The sequence below is a fragment of the Hyperolius riggenbachi genome, chromosome 7 (genome assembly GCF_040937935.1).
Source record: "Hyperolius riggenbachi isolate aHypRig1 chromosome 7, aHypRig1.pri, whole genome shotgun sequence".
NCBI lineage: Eukaryota > Metazoa > Chordata > Amphibia > Anura > Hyperoliidae > Hyperolius > Hyperolius riggenbachi.
In genome coordinates this window covers 254114576-254135229 of record NC_090652.1, presented here as the reverse complement: position 1 = coordinate 254135229, position 20654 = coordinate 254114576, and the positions used below count along the sequence as shown (strand labels likewise).

The window sequence follows — 20654 nt, the reverse complement described above, 5'->3', positions numbered from 1 at the left end:
AAATATACAATAAGTATGTTTTCCTAGCGTATTACAATTACAGCTATCAATGAAACTATTTGTAACGTCTAACTAACATATGTATATATCGGCAATGAACCGATATATGACATAAGCAGGAACTCTGACTAAGACTGGAGTAATACAGGGAACAGGACTCAGAAGGATTCGCTATCTCTTCGCAGAGATGAACGCAATCCACAAACAGGACCAGGAACAGGATAACTAGCTCAGCGTGCTGGAACGCTGACTAACGGAAAACAGGATATAAACAGTTCGTGTACGTATATATCAGCGACACTGATGTATCAACGTAACACGAATACAAGGAAAATAATAAACGTGCAAGTATGCGTATATATTGGCGATGAACCAATATATGACACAAGACAAGCAAAGTAACAACTTCTAGAAACAAGAGCAGAACTAGGAGGACTCGCTGACCCCTTCGCAGGAGTCAGCGCAGTCCACACGGACTAGGAACGAGGTGGGGCACGGGCAGAGTAACAGACAGGATCTGAGACTATGGTAGCCCATCAAGCACCGCAGGAAGCAGCCCCCCACACTGAGGTCATCCAATGGGAGCAGACCTGCAGACCCCCACACAAGCGAACGGCAACCAATCACAGGCCGACAGCAGGAAAAGGCAGACAACGACATGCAGCCTGCAGGAAAGGGACCGCCCCTCCACCGCAGCAGACAATGCCCGCCCACACAAAAGCATACCAAACTGCCATCAACTTCAGAGCGACCGCAGACGGAATCAGCAACCAGTCCAAGCGCAAACCAAACCATGCAAGAAAACGCATGCAACGACATCAGAACCGCCTGGGCTACAATACCACTGCAGCCAGCAGCAAACGCCGCAGACATGATCATAACAGTGCTGCAGTAAGCCAGAACACATTAGAATAGCTTTTTGAACTTGTAGGATGATAAAAAACAGGATGCAATTTTTGTTACGGAGTCTCTTTAAGGGCAGAAATCACATTGAATGCTAAATGACAGGCCTAAAGTGCTTTAAAACATCTTGCATGTGTATACATCAATCAGGTAGTGTAATTAAGGTACTGCTTCACACTGACACACCAAACTGTTCACTGAACAGAACAGGTATGCAGTGGCGGGTTCACTGAACAGAACAGGTATGCAGTGGCGGGTTCACTGAACAGAACAGGTATGCAGTGGTGGGTTCACAGAACAGGTATGCAGTGGTGGGTTCACTGAACAGGTATGCAGTGGTGGGTTCACAGAACAGGTATGCAGTGGTGGGTTCACTGAACAGGTATGCAGTGGTGGGTTCACATAACAGGTATGCAGTGGTGGGTTCACAGTACAGGTATGCAGTGGCGGGTTCACAGAACAGGTATGCAGTGGTGGGTTCACTGAACAGGTATGCAGCCAGGAACAAGCTAAGCCTAACTAATCTTTCCCTATGAGAGACAGTGCAGCAGCTCGCCCTACTCTCACTAATGCAGGCACACGAGTGACCGTAATGGCCGCCGCTGCCTGCCTTATATAAGGGGGGTGGGGCTCCAGGGGCTAGTGTAGCCTAATTGGCTACACTGGGCCTGCTGACTGTGATGTAGAGGGTCAAAGTTGACCCTCCATGGTGCATAATGGGGCGAACCGAACTTCCGAAAACGTTCGCCTGCGGGACGCGAACGCGAACCACGGAAGTTCGCATGGAACCGTTCGCAGGCGAACCGTTCGGCCCAACTCTATGCAGGACAACAGAAGAACATCACACGGAAGGGAACAGCAGCCACCGCCGCGGGCACCCTTGGGTCATGTGAGTAATACCCGTGGCTACCCCTGCTCATTCTCAGATACAGGGACACCAGGAACATGGAGGGGGACAGGACAAGGCCATAAGGGGACCAAAGAAGAACACAAGGGGGATATAAGGATGACACAACGAGGGACAGAAGGATGGCATAAAGAGGGACAGAAGGATGACATAAGGAGAGACAGAAGGATGACACAAGGGGGACAGGAGGATGACACAAAGGGGGGAAGGAGGAGTCTACAAGGGAGACAGGAGTAGACTACAAGGGGGGGAGGGGGCTAGAGGAGGCCACAAGGGGAGAGAGAATGAGGACACCACAAAGTGAGACAGGAGGAGGCCACAAGGAAAGACAGAAGGAGGACACAAAGAGGCCACATGGGGGCCAGGAGGAGGCCACAAGGGGAACAAGAGCACAGCACAATAGTTGGGGGGACAACATCTAGAAGATGCCCCTGGACCATAGACGCACCAGGTTTAGTATATTTTTTGTCCCTGGTTTTGCCCTCTAAACCTAGGTATGTCTTATAGTTAGTCTGGATCGTCTTATAGTCCGAAAAATACGGTATCTCCAAGTCGATAACTCAGGAGAAAAAGTTAATTGCACATGGGCCATTGGCCCATATGCAATTTATTTATTTTTTATCTGAGTTATCTCTTATGTTATCTCCTGAGTTATCTCCTTTAATTTTTCCTAAGAGATAACTTTCATATTCTCTTTTAACTAACTTTTCAGCAGTTTACAACTGAAAAAGTACCCAAAAGATGGAGTAAAAGTGTTATCAAATTTATGTTGAGTATTTTCTTTGCTCGCTGGGGGGCTTTAAAGGCATTTTATGACAAAGTGTGAAAATATTACCTAGGAGAAAATGCAGTACAAAAAGTAAATTGCATACGGGCCATTGGGGCATATGCAATTCCCCTTTTTTCCTGACGTCATCCTCTCTTTAAAATACCTTTGAGCACTTTGCAACTGAAAAAGTACCAAAAACTACCAAAACTATGTTGAGTTTTTTCTTGCTTGCTGGTGGTTTCAAATGCATTTTATTGACAAGGGCACTTATTCATTTTTTAAAAGTTTTCTCCTAGATGATATTTTCACATCTAATCAATAAGATTAATGGTCCATATGCAATACCCATTTTCTTCTAAGGTTTCTTCTAGGTGATATTTGTATACCTTGTCAATAAAATGCCTTTTAACCACTTACAAACAAGAAAACACTCAAACTAATCTTATAGTCCTTATTCGCCTACTTTTTGGTACCTTTTCATTTTCAAAGTGCTGAAAAGTTATTTTAAACAGAAGTTTCAAAATTATCTCCAAGGAGAAAACTCAGGTGAAAAAGTTAATTCCATACGGGCCATGTGTCACGAACGATCTGTGAAAAATCTAGCCTCAAAAGTACTGTTGAAATGATTTTGTACATTTTCCTGCTTACTGGGGGTTTACTAGTCATTTTATTGACAAGGGCAGGGCCGGTTTAAGCAACAATGGGGCCCCAGGGCAAAATTAACCTGGGGGCCCCCCCCAACATATACCCCGGAACAAAAATTGGCATTAGGGGACCTTTTTTGCAGCTAGTATAGTCAGGGTGTGAAGTCCCAATCGGTCAGAGCTCCACATTCTGGCTATCCCAGCCTGCATTGGGGACAAGGGGTTAAAAAATTTCAGGAGGGGGGACCCCACATAATTAAAAAAAAAAAAAAATTCCCACACTCTAAACATAAAAAAAAATTGGGAAAATAGGAAAAAATACCAGGGATCTTCATACAGCCATATTGCGGCTGTATAGCGATCCCTGGCCAAAGCGCTGCGGCTGCGTATAGACCCCCTGGAAACCCCATCAGGAAATGTATTGCGCTTTCGTTTGATGCATGTAAAATTACACTACCGTTAGGTTTGCTACTAAAAGTTATATTTACCGCATTTAAAACTATACTTTTTTCCTTCTAAACTTTAAAATCGATTTTCTCAAAAACTATAAGGTCTTTTTGAAAAATAGTTTTTTCCTCTTATTCCTAATGTTCTCCTTAACATATCCTGGAAATTAAGGGTTTCTAGCATTTAAGGTGGATTTGCTATTAACCATTAAAGTCGGCAGGTTTTTAAATGTGTTTTTTTTTTCCTTTGAAACTTTAAAATCGATTTTCTCAAAAACTATAAGGCCGATTTGAAAAAAATGTTTTCCTCTTGTAGCCACTGGGGGCCCCTACAAGCTCTGGGGCCCTGGGGCAGCTGCCTCCTTTGCCTTAATGGTAGCGCCGGCCCTGGACAAGGGGCAATATGCAATTAACTTTTTCTTCTGAGTTTTCTCCTAGGTAATAATTTTTTTTTTTTATAAAATGTTTGTTAAGCTACGAGCAAGCAAGAAAATACTCAAAATAATTTTGGCAGCACTTTTTAACTACTTTTTGGTACTTTTTCAGTTGCAAAGTGCTGGAAAATATTTTAAATAGAAGATGGAAAATTATCTCCAAGGAGAAAACTCAGGAGATAATAAAGTTAATTGCATATGGGCCAAAGGTATTGTGAAAATTATTCTGAGTATTTTCTTGTTTGCTGATGGGTTAAAAAGGCATTTTATTGATAAGGTGTGAAGATATCACCTGGGAGAAAACGTAGGCGAAAAACTGGATATGGCTTGCTTTACTTTATTTTAAATTATTTTTTAAACCGAAAGTAGAGTTGTGTTTGTATTCATTGCAATGTGAGAAGTTACAAAATAGAAGAAATGAAATGATTTGATATTTGCCATGTAATTTGTTCATAATGTTTGATCCACCACCAGCCTGTAATCATCTTTACTACTGGCAGACTTGAAAAAGAAAAAAAACAGCACCAACTGCCATTATCTATAACCACACCCCATAATAATGCAGTAGGCTAAGGCTACATTTCAACTTGTGGATTTTGCATATTTTTCGCATAAAAAATTTGCATTAGTTTAGCAACAAATTGTAGTGAATGGGGCAGTTTCAATTTAATGCAAATAATGATATTTTGTGCGTATCGTCTGCGATTCACATATAATGCTTTTCAATGGCATCGGATAGTAGCTCAAATTTTTGTGTTATTTGCGCAAATCGACTTTATAATTCACTTTCTATCCAGCATGGTTACAGGAAGTTGTCAGCAGTCTTTCAAGTAGGAAGAACAGGAACTTGCCGTGACTAAGCTGTTACTAGGCAAATTATGTAAATTTTAACTAATGGGAAACTACACTTCTGAAAATTTGCATAAAAATGCACACACATTTACATGTGATCCACATGTGATTCTTCGCCAATCAGAATAAACACGAAAAAAAATAAAAAATTGGAAATGTAGCCTAAAAGGTTTTATATATATATATATATATATATATATATATATATATATATATATATATATATATATATGCACAGAGGGAAATACTGGTTGCTTGCCAGTTGGAAACAGCTGTTAATTCCCACAATGCAACAAGGCTAATGCTAGGTACACACAAAGAGATTTTCTGGCAGATTTGCTGACAGACCGATTATTTCCAACATGTCTGATCTACAGAGGTTGGACAAAATAATGGAAGCACCTAACATTTTGGCATCATAATCCTTGAACATGTTTTAAGCAATCACAACTTGACATATGTTAATTTTTTTGTTTATTATTTTTGTTATTTGATATGTTTAATTAAAATAATTGTTTTTTTTACAGATATTTAAACCAAAGTTGGTTATAATTTATAAAAAATGGCAGATCTCTCAGACTTTCAAAGAGGCCAAATTGTTGGTGCTTGTATGGCAGGCGCTACTGTAACAGAAACTGCCTGAATGCTTGGCATTTCAAGAGGTACTGGCCCATATGCAATTCACTTTTTCACCTGAGTTTTCTCCTGGGTGATATTTTTAAACTTGTCAATAAAATGCTCTTTAAGCCACCAAAACGCAAGAAGAAACTCAAAATAATTTTGATATTACTTTTTCACCTACTTTTTGGTACTTTTTTAGTTGAAAAGTGCTGAAAAGTTATTTTAAATCGAAGATGAAAAATTTTCTCTAAGGAGAAAACTCAAGAGAAAAAGTTAATTGCATATGGCCCACTGTCTCAAAAGTAATGACTGCCTTTGAAAGAGAAGGAAAAACGTCCTCAGCAAAGCACAGTTGTGGCCGAAAGTAGAAGTTGTCTGAGAGAGACCGTCGGACTCTAAATCTAATTGTTAGAAAAGCTGGCAAGACCACGGCTCCTAAAATCACTGCAGAGCTGAATGAACACCTACAGAACCCAGTTTCCACAAAAACGGTTCGTCGGGAGCTGCACAAATCTGGATTCCACGAACTGCAATTAGAAAACCTCTGCTCTCAAAGACAAATGTTTCAAAGTGTTTAGAGTGATGTAGAAACCACCCAATTGGTCCCTTGAGCAGTGGAAACATGTGATTTTCTCTGACGAATCATCGTGTACCTTATTTCCGACCTCCGGCCGAGTGTACGTTTGGAGACAGCCGAAAGAAGCATTTCATCCAGACTGCCTCCTCCCAACCGTAAAACGTGGCGGGGTTCTGTGATGATCTGGGGTGCTATTTCTTGGAAATCCGCCGGGCCAATGATTTTCCTTCATGGAAGAATTAACAGCAGAGACTATTTAAGAATTCTGGGCGACCAAGTTCATCCTATGGTTCAAGAACTGTTTCCAGAGGGGAATGCCATCTTTAAACATGATAATGCCCCAATCCATACAGGTAGAATTGTTAAAGAATGGCACGAGGAACATTCTAATGAAGTTGAGCATCTCATCTGGCCACCACATTCCCCAGACCTCAACATTATTGAGCATTTATGGTCGTTATTAGAGATTCAAGTAAGAAGTTGATTTCCGCCGCCATCGTCTCTAAAAGAACTGGAGGGTGTTTTAACTGAAGAATGTGCTAAAATTCCTTTGGAAATAATTCACAATTTGTATGAATCAATACCTCGGAGAATTGAGGCTGTAATTGCCGCAAAAGGTGGACCTACACCATATTAAAATATATTTTGTTGATTTTCAAGGTGTTTCCATTATTTTGTCCAACCCCTGTAATTTCGGATTGATTTTACGACCGATTTTTCATAGAAAATAATGGAACATTTTAGCGAAAATCGTTCAGAAAACAGATTGGATGTGTTCGAAATAATTGATCTGACAGTAAATCTGCCAGAAAATCTCATTGTGTGTACATAGCATTACAAACAAGAAACTGTCAGGACCTAGGTCCTCACATCACACTGTGGGAGGGGTTTCACCACAATATCAGCGATACAGACCCCCTTTGATAATCTATTTGAGAAAAGATAAAGATTTCTCATGGAAAAAGGGATAATCAGCTACTGATTGAGATGTAGTTCAACCCTTGGTTACAATTCCTCCTCCTGATCCATAAGTACAACCATTAACTTTGCTGGGTAGATTTATAACAAAAAAAAATGCAGCTTAACGTGTCACACAAGAGACGACAAAAAAAAAAGAGTTTTACTCACCTGGGGCTTCCCTCAGCCCCCTGCAGCTGATCGGTGCCCACGCCGTGTCCCTCCAATCCTCCTGTCCCCGCCGGCGGCTACTTCCAGTTTCGCCGTCACCGGCTGTCAGGCTGGAAACGCGAGTGATTCTTCGCGTTCCCAGCCACAATATCTCCCCCTATGCTGCTATTGCAGCCTTCCTTGCCACAATAACAGTATAGGGGGCGATATTGTGGTTGGGAACGTGAAGCATCACTCGCGTTCCCAGCCTGACGGCTGGTGGCGGCGAAACCGGAAGTAGCCGCCAGCGGGGACAGGAGGATCGGAGGGATATGGCGAGGGCACCGATCAGCTGCAGGGGGCTGAGGGAAGCCCCAGGTGAGTAAAACTCTTTTTTTTGTCGGCTTAAGGTTCACTTTAAGAGGGTCAAATTTTGGGATCGACTTATACAGAAGGTTGAGTTTGATGATATTCGAGGATATACATTACTTCTTACAATTTTTTTGTAATAGTGATTCTTTAAAGAGGATTCTTTAAAGAGGAGCTGTCAGCCATACTATTTCAGAAAAAACACATACCGTATATAAGTAGATAAATACTTGCTCTACTTACATAACATATGTATTGCACTATCCACATTTTTACATTAGTGATTTTTCTATAGGAAAAAAAAGAGAAAATCCTTAGTATTTTCCATTTTGACTGTGTCTATCTTGAAGCTATTCCTGACATAATTTCCTGTCTGTGTATCATTGCCCGCCCTGCTCCTAGTCTTCAGACACTCCCACCCAGCTCTGCAGAAGAAAGTGCATTGTCTCAGCATGAGCAATACTGGCCAATCAGAGAGAAACAGAGATGTGGGAGGGGAAAACAGGAAAGAGGCTTCAGCCAATCAGGCTGCATTAGTTATGTCTGAGGGGAAAGTAAAGAAGAAAAAAAGAAAACCCAGCATGCTCTGTAACTTCCTTTGTGCGGCAGGTGTACCAAATAAGAGCCAAGGAATCTGGGGAATGATGTTTTATGGAGAAGAAAAGTAAGAGTGATTTTTAACTTTTGGATTGCCTTGGTTAGCATCCTTATTACTTGTTTACCATATAAAAATAAAGAACTGATTTTTTATTGTATGCCCGACAGTTACACTTTAACAGACAGGTTATTGAGTTGACTTAGTGTACATCAATGAAAAGATCCACAAAAATAAGTGGAAAGTTAAATTCACTTGTTTATAAATACATTAAGATTAAATTGATTTCATCATCATAACGCTACAACTGCAAAAAAACATTTAAACTGAAAAACCGACATAAAATAGTCCTCTTAGTTAAGTGCCATTTTTTTATTCTAAAAAAGTTCCACCTTTTCCACACAAAATAATCCCTCCAACATCACGACAAACACTAATAACTTAGAGCAGTAAAAGAGAAGAAGAAAAAAAAAAACAGAAAAAAAAGAAAACAGGAGGGCAGAAAAATATTTCCTACGAAGTAAGAGCATTGTGCAGAATGAAAAGGTGGAGCAAAGGATTCTGGGTACAGTCATACATATTCATGAGTTTACATTGTGATGTGGTGAAATCAGGGGCAAGCTGGAAAACCTGTGCAAAGCCTGCGAATATAATGTTACAGATAACTATCTGCAAACACATACAGAAAATCGTGACATACAGCACCCAAAAATCACTTCAAATATTATTTATAGATCTAACCTACTTTCGAGCTACCATTCAAATATAGATACTTACAAAAAAAATCTAAATATTACATTTCAAGTACTTGAGAGGAAAATGATCTAGTTTTTTTTTTTTTAACAGGAATTTTGGCTGTGTAATTTCCTGTTGCGCTCGCACAAGACTTTGTTTAAGAATACCACAGGAATCCATATAAATATGTTCCAACATACCTTGTCTAGAGCCAGAAGATACAAAGCATTTTTTCTGCAGCTCCGTAGGGAGGTGACAGCCGAAGCAGCTCTATGTTTGCGAACAGGCAGCCTGGGAATGCTTAATTCAGTGTCTGATTTCCTTGAAAATCTCAGTCTGTGGGTGACATAAGATGGGCTACATTATACATATCACCGCAATGGTCTTCTGTGCTCCTGGATTCAGCATGCAACAAAGAAAAACAAAATCTTAATGGAAATGGCAAACCTGGCCTGATAGCAGCATGCCTCTTTGATGTGGATGCTATTAGGGATATCTGCATTATATATTTTTTTTTTACATTCTATGGTCAAATAGGAGAAAATCTAAAAAAGAAAAAAAATAATATATAAAAAAAAAATCGTATCAAATTACAAAGAGGAGGATGAAACCTATGGCAAAATAAAAATATGGTGATTATAACATAATAATAATGTAATATGCAAAATAATAATATCCTACTAGATTTGTTAATTCCAAGTATTTTTGAGTATCTGAAATCACTATAAGGAGAAGCAGCTTTGAGGACGAGAGCTCAGGCTGTACACCAATAACAGCTTTATTTCAGATCCCACTACTAGCAGCTCCTTGTGACCTTGGACTATTATTTTGTCTCCCTTTGTAGGGCCATGCATAGAATTTTACAGTGGGGGAGGGGTTTCCAGTGCAAAACTTACAGCCTAAATTCTCCAGGTATCACAAAATCCCCTGGCAATGTTACTCCTTATAATGTTATAAAATAATATGCACACATTTAAAGTGGTGCTCGAAGGAAAAGAGTATACTGTAAAAAAGAGCACATTAATACAGTAATAACTGTGTAAAAAAAAACAAAACCTATATTACATGCTGGTGTAAGAAGCCTGACCCCACCCACTATGTTACTGAGACACTGAAGAAATGCCAGAGAGACCATTACTGACAGTGCCTAGCATGCTGATCACAGCAATATGCCAGCAACTGTCAGGAGCTGGGTTGTCTTATTAGTTTGGTACATCAGTGCCAGCAATCTGCCTCTTCACACCACACAGCTACCTATAACCTAAGCAATGGTGACACCATGAAACAACGTGGTAACATCTTTCCTTTCAGTCTGCAGCTATGTTCAATATAGTAACACACAAGGCCAGATTCGTACTTTGTCCGGCTCTAGGCCAACCTTTGTTTAAAGTTTACAGAAAGCCTCCCTTTCCAGGTGAGGCTCCTCATGCGTTTGCCATATCCATGTACAACAGCCCCTCCCTTTCACACTGCAGAGCGTTTTGCTTTTTTTCGTTTTTAAAATCACAGTAAAATCACGGCGATCAAGATATTTTGAAAAATCACAATCGCGGCTATTTGCTGCAAATTTATCACGATTTTAATGTAAGTCAATGGAGGCAATTTTTAAAATACGAAAACAACCCACTAAATGCTCTCCAGTGTCAGGGCCCTATCATAGAGAATACAAGGACTGCATGGACCAGACAGTGGTGCTCATGTCTAAGGGTTCTATTTATATTCCAGAGTTGTTTGGGCCCTTGTCTAGTTCCTACAAACAATATATTTTCTATGTATTGCCATACTGGATATCGCCAACTGGGACAGAATTTACATACAGTATGATATATGAAGGTAATGATAATACATGATCCTCTAGAACAGTCCATGACAACTAATATTTCTGTCTTTGCTTTAAATGAGATCCCCTATACTATTACAGCATTGGGAAGTTCCTTCTTTTTCTGAGCTAAATAAATAAACAAATTCAGCCTATCAAAGTCAACAACTGCAAACCAATTAGCTGGTTAATTAACTAACAGCTATAGTCTGATTGGCAAAACTTAATTGCCTTCCTGCATCCGCTGAAATGTGCATGTTAAAGGAACACTATCAATAACCAAGTTGTGACGGTTTAGTGCCACAACTCAGACGTCTGATTATTGGTGATCTGCGGAATCACCAACAATGCAGACGCTATACTCGATTATGTGTGATCCGCAGAATCACCAATAATACCAGTATAGCAAGACCAAGATCAGAGTGTGTAGTGTTTGGGTGCAACCGTAACTTCAATGACTTTACTGGACCTTACCAAAGGAGTTGGTAAGGAACAACCTGGATACAAACAAGACGGATAGACAATAGGCTCCCCAGAGAGGCTGGGAAGGATACAGAGAATACGGTGGTAGTTTAGCTAGTCTCTGCCAGGGGTACCGGCGAGAGACAAGAACCAATCAGACAGATAATAACAGACATACACCAGATAGCAAACTAGTCCTATCAGAGGAGCTAGCTTAACTGGCAGCAAGCAGCTACCCCAGGCCTTTCCAGTGGAGCTGGAAAGGTGACACAAGTGACTTAAATCGCTTTGGTTAACCTTCCAGAGGATCTGAGAAGGTACCATCAATTACTAAGCTATACCTCACCAGTGGAGCAGGTGAGGATAATAAATACATAACAGGTGCTCATCAGTGGAGCTGATGAGCCTCAGACCACGCAGACTAGGCCCCTACAGAGAAGCAGGCTGGCACTAGCTGACCCTAATAAAGGCTAGACCTCTAAAGAGGTGCTGGCGAGGTACTCAAGGTACACAGGCCGTCCGAATAATAATGTACAAACCCCAGCAAGCTGGGGACACTGAAACTGGAATAGAATCTCCCGAGGAGCGGGTGATTCAGACAATACTGCAGGCTAGTGATAACGTGAGACACAAACAGAACTGCACTACAGAACAACTTCACCAGCAGAGCTGGTGAAGCCAGCACCTCACCAGTGGCGACGGCCCACTGGTGAGTAGAGTAGTCTGACAGGCAAGGCTCGGCAACAGAGAGGCAAGTATCGGTACAGAATCGTGAGACAAGAGAGTAATCGGTAATCAAGCAGAGGTTCAGCAACTAGAAGACAGACAGGCGGAAGCACAAGATCAGAAAACAGGATCAGAGTCAGACTGGTTAGCCAAGAGTCATACACAGAAATCCATACAATACAATCTCCTAGTCTAGGTGTGAAGTCCTTGGCATCAACACCCGGGAACTAGTCTAACAGATAACAGAAGCCATAAAGCAATATCCTAGTCTAGGTGTGAAATCCTTAGCATCACACCTGGGATCTAGTCTAACAGAGAAGACAGTAACGACACAGTAATCCTAAACTTGGGTGTGAGGTCCTTGGTCTCAACACCCCGGAACTGGTCTAAAGTATAATACAGTAATGACACAATAATCCTAAGCTGGGGTGTGAGGTCCCTGGTCTCAGCACCCTGGAACTGGTCTAAAGTATAACACAATAATGATACAGTAATCCTAAGCTTGGGTGTGAGGTCCCTGGTCTCGACACCCTGGAACTGGTCTAAAGTATAACACAGAAATGACACAGTAATCCTAAGCTTGGGTGTGAGGTCCCTGGTCTCAACACCCTGGAACTGGTCTAAAGTATAACACAGTAATGATACAGTAATCCTAAGCTTGGGTGTGAGGTCCCTGGTCTCGACACCCTGGAACTGGTCTAAAGTATAACACAGAAATGACACAGTAATCCTAAGCTTGGTCTGAGCGCTGACACACAAGCATTCACGACAACAGACAGCGCCAGACTGAAGCCCGAAGGCTTAAGAAGCAGAGGAGACCTCACTGGCACGCCCCCGTGCAGCCAGCCAATCCGGGGCGCCGTGAGTCTCCTCTGCCATCAGCTGACCAGCAGGTCAGCTGACGATCCCTCTCCCCGCATAAAGGTCCTGTCTATGCGCAGCGACCCTACAGGGAAAAGTCAGTTCCGTCCCCGGCGTCCTAGACGCCAGAGAGACGGGCAGGGACCCAGAGGCAGCCGCGGTGGCGATGCAGTCCTGCTCAGCTGCGCTCATTACACAAGTGTTCTAAAATGACAATGTACAAATACTGTCTGGGTAGCTGTGTAAACATTTTCCTACTTTTCTTGTTAAATATCAGAGGCAAAAGCTGTAATTCGTTGAGTGTAGATTTTTGCTGCATTGGGATGATTCATTTGCAAAGGTGCGTGCCTGTGCTTCTGTATGACAGGGCCAGTGATTTTCTTTTCAAGTTAGCATGTGAGACTACAGAGTTATATGAAAAGCCTCAGGTGACAGGTGTCACACACAATTACACACAAGATACATTTCTCCTCTGCTCTCTGTGCAGACAGCTCATTCAGAGAGACACGGGCAGCTGCAGTTAAGCTAGTGAGACTTATCTCACACATAGGGTTAACAGATGTAGTGTGAGGGAATCCCCCTCCCCTTATGGTTCACTGGTCCATCAGATTTGCCATCAGTGAAGTGTGAAAGGAATTTGGTAACAGTAAATCAAGCGATACACCAGTACTTAGCAGCACTTCCCAAACTATTCTCATCTCAATTTAAAAAAAAACATGGTAGTCAATAGTGTTCCTTTCAAATAAGTCTTCAACTGTCCAATTTTGATGAACTCGTGCAAATTATAGCCTCTTTTTCCTATTTGTAGTGGAGATGAGCGATACCCGGTGGGGTCTTCTGCTGTTGTAGCCCATTCGCCTCAAGGTTGTACATGTTGTGGCTTCACAAATGCTTTGCTGCATACCTCGGTTGTAACTTATTATTGTTGTTGTAACTTGTTTTTTCAGTCAACGTTTCTCTTTTATCAGCTTGAATCAGTTGGCCCATTCTCCTTAGACCTCTAGTATCAACAAGGCATTTTTGCCCACAGGACTGCCGCATACTGGATGTTTCTCCCTTTTTACACCATTCTTTGTAAACCCTAGAAATGGTTGTGCATGAAAAAATCCCAGTAACTGAGCAGATTGTAAAATACTCAGACCGGCCCGTCTGGCACCAACAACCATGCCACGCTAAAAATTGCTTAAATAACCTTTCTTTCCCATTCTGACATTCAGTTTGGAGTTCCGGAGATTGTCTTGACCAGGAACACACCCCTAAATGCATTGAAGCAACTGCCATGTGATTGGTTGATTAGATAATTGCATTAATGAGAAATTGAATAGGTGTTCCTAATAATCCATTCGGTGAGTGTAGTAATAGTCAGGGGCACCTTAAAGGACTACTGTAGGGGGGTAGGTAGAAAAAGAGTTGAACTTACCTGGGGCTTCTAATGGTCCCCCGCAGATGACCTGCACCCATGCAGCCACTCACCGACGCTCCGGTCCCCGCTTCCGTTTCCCTCCTGGAAATTCCAACTTGAAAGTTGGAAAATCACTGCGCCTGCGCAGCCATGCCCTGGCTCCCGCTGACGTCACCAGGAGTGTATTGCGCAAGCCCAGTACGGTCTGCGCCTGCACAGTATGCTGCTGGTGACGGCAGTGGGAGCAAGGACACGGCCGCGCAGGCGCAGTGGTTTTCTGACTTTAAAATCGGAAACTCCAGAGGTGAACCGTAAGCGGGGACCGGAGCATCGGTGAGTGGCTGCACGGGTGCAAAACATCTGCGGGGGACCATTAGAAGCCCTGGGTAAGTTCAACTCTTTTTCCCCCTACCCCCCACTACAGTAGTCCTTTAAGTGCCTGGCTGTACAAGCGGTTGCTTGGAGCGGCATGAAAGGTGGGAGACTGCAGCTGACCGCCGCTACTACAATCAGCTGCGTGGCCTCCTGTCTGCGCCGTGGTATACACCACATGCTTCGCCGCCTCTATGTACCTGCCCCGTCCCGCCCAAAGTCCCAGGCCCAGCCTATAACTTTGAAAACAGTGTTCTACACTGCTTTTCTTGTTACTAGCTCCCACCCATTCAACCTCCTCCTCCTCGTCTGGCCCGCTCCTCTCTATAGCAGCAGCCGCATGCTTTGTTTAATGTGTGTGTGCGTGTGGCGCCGCCTCTAACTCCACCCCCGCCTGAAGGATGCGTGACTCTCCTGGCCGAGACTGGTGAGTGGAGCCATAAACCCTGAATAGGTGTTCCTAATAATCCATTCGGTGAGTGTAGTAATAGTCAGGGGCACCTTAAAGGACTACTGTAGGGGGGTAGGTAGAAAAAGAGTTGAACTTACCTGGGGCTTCTAATGGTCCCCCGCAGATGACCTGCAGATGACCTGCACCCATGCAGCCACTCACCAAAGCTCCGGTCCCCGCTTCCGTTTCCCTCCTGGAAATTCCAACTTGAAAGTTGGAAAATCACTGCGCCTGCGCAGCCGTGCCCTGGCTCCCGCTGACGTCACCAGGAGTGTATTGCGCAAGCCCAGTACGGTCTGCGCCTGCACAGTATGCTGCTGGTGACGGTAGTGGGAGCAAGGACACGGCCGCGCAGGCGCAGTGGTTTTCTGACTTTCAAATCGGAAACTCCAGAGGTGAACCGTAAGCGGGGACCGGAGCATCGGTGAGTGGCTGCACGGGTGCAAAACATCTGCGGGGGACCATTAGAAGCCCTGGGTAAGTTCAACTCTTTTTCCCCCTACCCCCCACTACAGTAGTCCTTTAAGTGCCTGGCTGTACAAGCGGTTGCTTGGAGCGGCATGAAAGGTGGGAGACTGCAGCTGACCGCCGCTACTACAATCAGCTGCGTGGCCTCCTGTCTGCTCGTGGTATACACCACATGCTTCGCCGCCTCTATGTACCTGCCCCGTCCCGCCCAAAGTCCCAGGCCCAGCCTATAACTTTGAAAACAGTGTTCTACACTGTTTTTCTTGTTACTAGCTCCCACCCATTCAACCTCCTCCTCCTCGTCTGGCCCGCTCCTCTCTATAGCAGCAGCCGCATGCTTTGTTTAATGTGTGTGTGCGTGTGGCGCCGCCTCTAACTCCACCCCCGCCTGAAGGATGCGTGACTCTCCTGGCCGAGACTGGTGAGTGGAGCCATAAACCCTGAACAAGCATGCAGATCAGATGTCTATGATAAATCTGGCAAGATTATCTGCATGCTTGTGATTTAGACTCAAATGACCAGGAAGATTAGCAGCACTGCCTGGCAACTGGTATTGTTTAAAAGGAAATAATTATGGCAGCTTCCATAGGTCTCACACCTCGAGTTCCTTTTAAAAGGTGCTCCAAACATGGGCTGGTGGAGGATGTGCACAATGACCATACATTACAGAAGGTAGGTCCAGTAATAAATTCTCTCAACATGCATTCATTCAGGAAAGAAAATAAGTTGAGCCTATCAATCCTAGCTGCTGTTGAATTTATATCCAGCAACTAGAAGCATCAAGTGGATCAGCTTGGATATTTTTGTTTTTTGCTTATCACTGCCAGCATTGGCTGCCAGAGAGATAAGCATGAACCATAAATTTTAATTTACCTCTACCAAATGACAGTCTGTAGAGCTCCAACTGTCCAATTAGTGAGAGCGTAGAGCCAGGATGTCTAATGTGCAAGCAAAAACAACATAAGGCACAACCACATAAATATGAGCAAATATGAAATGAACCTGTCGGAAGAAAGCTCTATATTCTCTGGAAGACTTCCAGTGGGCCTTAGTCTTCTATTTTTTTTCTATTGTTCTGGTTTCTTATCTACAATATGTTCCATTAATGTCCCAGTCCTCAGATGGCCATCTGTTCCATTGCTTCCTGTCACAGGAAAGGTAAGTGTTAATCAAAGCCACTCCCCTTACCTTCCCACAGTGCATATAATTGGAAGAGACAGAATGTGACGGCCATCATGGAAAACGTGCCTTGAGGATCTCCACCAGTGTTACAGTGCAACAAGCTGAAGACACTTACAGTGTACAGAACATAACTTGTGCCTGTAGGCCCTGGAGATGTAAATCTGGCCCTGCAGGTGAAACAACTACATGGGCAATATTAAGCTGTTGAACAAATATTTCAGACTTTAACCACTTTATCCACCACCACACTATATCTACGTCCTCTGTGACTTCATCTAAGCCACAGGTCAGTAGATATAAGTCTTGTAGCAGAAGCAGTGATGGGCAGGATTGGATTTCTGGCACTATCTGATGCAGCACTAATTGGTGAACGGGAATATATGTTTCCTGAGCTAATGAGATTGATTTTTACTATTAAAAATACTTTTATTTTCTCAGTTAATATTGAAAAATACACTCTGTAGCATTATTTCAGAATCAAATATCTTCACCATAAATTGTGACAGGAACATAATCTAAGTTTTGTGATAAGCGGTAAGAATAGCCAAACAAAATTTGTGTTTTTTATCTACAGTGTACGATCGGTGTCGGCACGCAGAGAGAATCTGATTATTGGTGATCTGCAGTATCACCAAGAATACAGATCTATACCTGATTATGGATGATCTGCAGAATCACCAATAATACAGATATAGTGCTAACATCTGGACACCTCTAGATATATATATGGTGAGTGTTTGGTGTAACAGTACGACTTTGAGCAACCCACCTGATGAACAGGTGACCCTAAGCAGTACAGAAGATACTGCTATGGAGGGTACAGAAACCTTCCAGTAGCCTGAGACTCTCCAAGGGGTGGAGTCAGGCTGAAGGTAGGAAGGACCAGAGAGTGAGTGACAGCTGAAGGTGGATGTCACTGACTGATCTTGAAGGCTATCTCTTAAGTGGAGAGAGATAGCTCTTGAGGTCGGGCAAGCCAGGTCGGCAACACACAGACAGATAAAGTACAAAGACAGAAGGCTGATTCGGTATCCAAGACAGGCAGGGTTTGGCAACGTGAAATCAGATATGCGTGGTACCGAATCAGAAAGCAGAGGGATAGTCAGGAAAGCAACAGGTCATAACAAATATCAAACAATGCCTAGTCTTGGGTGTGAGGTCCGTGGTCTCTACACCCTGGAACTAGTCTGATGTATAACAGAACGATAACACAAGTTCCCTAGTCTTGGGTGTGAGGTCCGTGGTCTCTACACCCTGGAACTAGTCTGAAGTATAACAGAATGATAATACAAGTTCCCTAGTCTTGGGTGCGAGGTCCGTGGTCTCTACACCCTGGAATTAGTCTGAAGTATAACAGAATGATAATACAAGTTCCCTAGTCTTGGGTGTGAGGTCCGTGGTCTCTAAACCCTGGAACTAGTCGGAAGTATAACAGAATGATAATACAAGTTCCCTAGTCTTGGGTGTGAGGTCTGTGGTCTCTACACCCTGGAATTAGTCTGAAGTATAACAGAATGATAATACAAGTTCCCTAGTCTTGGGTGTGAGGTCCGTGGTCTCTACACCCTGGAACTAGTCTGGAGTATAGCAGAATGATAATACAAGTAATCTGGCTCAGTGTGAATTCCCAGGTCCTTCTGGTTCAAACACACTGTTGGATCTGACTAAGGTCTGAGTGCTTCCACGTAGTGATCGCTACGGCAGACAATTTGAGAGTGGCCAGCAGTAACCATATATAGAGCAGTGCTCTCTCGCGCCACCCTGAAGTGATCAACCAATGGTTACCAGCTCTGAGGTCAGCTGACCGGCCTGGTCAGCTGATCCCCCCTTGACCATCATAAAAGTTCTGCCTTTCAGCGCGCGCGCGTATTCCTAAACCTGTGTGAACTAACAGGCTCAGCCACACTAGCTGCACGCTGCTGCGTGCAAACCGCCGCGTTGGACGCGGAATCAGCCGCCTTGCTGTCAGTACACGCGGCGGCTTTTCCGCGTTCTCTCACAGTACCCCCCCCCTGAGGAGTGGACTCCGGACATCTCCTACCCGGCTTCCCAGGATGCATGTTATGGAATTCCTTTTTCAACTGCATACGACAGTCTGGCACCCAAGTTCTTTCCTCTATGCCATACCCCTTCCAGTGAACCAAATACATGCACGGAGTTCTGCACAAGCCGTGAGTCCAGAATCTTTTCAATTTCATACTCAGGTTGGTCATCAATCAACACGGGGGGGGAGGACTGTTGGCATGTGCACTGCCAGCTTGAGCAAGGACACATGAAATGATCTCACACCTCGCATGCGGGTAGGGAGATCAATGGCATAAGTAACATTATTGATTTTCCTGGCTACTGGAAAAGGACCCACAAATCTAGGACCTAACTTGGGTGACAGTTGCTTTAGAGCCAAATGTCACGTGGACACCCAGACCAAGTCTCCTGGAAGAAATTCCCATTCTATGGAACGTCTCTTGTCAGCCTGTTTTTTCTGGTTCTGAAAAGCCCTCCCCAGATTTCTTTCAACCATTCCCCAAATCTGTTTCAAAGACTTCTGCCAGTTCTCCAGTGCTGGAAACAGAGTAGAAGCCACTGGCAATGGGGTGAACTTAGGTAAACTTCCCGTCACCACCTGAAATGGGGAAAATCCTGAGGAGGAACTCTTCAGATTGTTGTGTGCAAATTCTGCCAAAGGCAAAAATTTGACCCAGTCGGTTTATGCATCTGCAACATAACACCTCAGAAATTGTTCCAGAGACTGATTCGTTCTTTCGGTCTGGCCATTGGTCTGTGGGTGGTAGCCTGATGAGAAAGAAAGCTCCATGTCTAACTGATGGCAGAATGCCCTCCAAAACTTGGAAACAAATTGGACTCCCCGATCTGACACTATATTTTCCGGAATGCCATGCAGCCGGAAAACATGCTGGATGAAGAGATCGGCCAATTCCTGGGCCGAGGGGAGTCCTTTCAGGGGGACAAAATGGGCCATCTTACTGAATCGATCGACTACCACCCAAATGACCGTCATGCCCTCAGACCTGGGGAGCTCGCCCACAAAATCCATGGACAAATGGGTCCATGGTTTACTCGGGACCGGCAGAGGCTGCAATGTTCCAACAGGTGCCTGATGGGAGGGTTTGCTCCTAGCACACACTGCACATTCCCTCACATATTCCTTGCAGTCAGTTGCCAATGACGGCCACCAAGCACATCTAGCAATAAGATCTTGAGTTCTGGTGGCCCCCGGATGCCCAGCATTCTTGTGGGAATGGAACAGCTGCAATATTTGTAAGCGAAAAGGCAATGGTACAAACATGACCCCCTCAGGCTTCCCCTCTGGTACATCTTGTTGGAACGGACCCAACGTGACTGTCCAGTCTTTCCAGGTCTCAGTGGCTGCCAGAACCATCTTTTGAGGAACAACGGTTTCTGGGTCTGAGGGCTGTGCTGTCTCGGGCTCAAAACATCTGGATAAGGCATCAGCCTTGATGCTCTTTCTACCAGGGGTATACATGATTACAAATCTGAATCTTGAGAAAAATAATGACCACCGGGCCTGTCGGGGGGTAAGTCTCTTAGCGCCTTTAATGTACTCCAAATTCTTGTGGTCAGTGTAAACCGTAATGGTATGTTCTGCCCCTTCTAGCCAATGTCGCCATTCCTCAAAGGCCAATTTGATGGCTAGAAGTTCCCTATTGCCTATATTGTAGTTTTTCTCTGCGGGTGAAAACCTACTGGAGAAATAGGCACAAGGATGCAGTTTTCCCTGCAAACCGGAACGCTGAGACAGCACAGCCCCTACCCCTACCTCTGAGGCATCTACCTCCACGATAAAGGGAAAGGAGATGTCAACATGTCTCAGTATGGGTGCAGAACAGAACAGTTTCTTGAGGGTGGAGAAAGCAGCATGGGCCTCAGGGGACCAGTGGTGAGTGTCTGCCCCTTTTTTGGTGAGACTGGT

The 20654-nt window shown here is 43.8% G+C and overlaps 1 protein-coding gene across 3 annotated transcripts in view; it reads right to left on the bottom strand.

Annotated features, from left to right (window-relative positions):
- TLK1 (tousled like kinase 1) overlaps window positions 1-20654 on the bottom strand; it is a 525870-nt gene that overhangs the window by 483311 nt on the left and 21905 nt on the right. For all 3 annotated transcript variants that reach the window (XM_068245535.1, XM_068245537.1, XM_068245536.1), the window contains exon 2: window positions 9160-9295. The gene's annotated coding sequence lies outside the window, so the exon portion shown is untranslated. The remainder of the gene's footprint in view (window positions 1-9159; window positions 9296-20654) is intronic.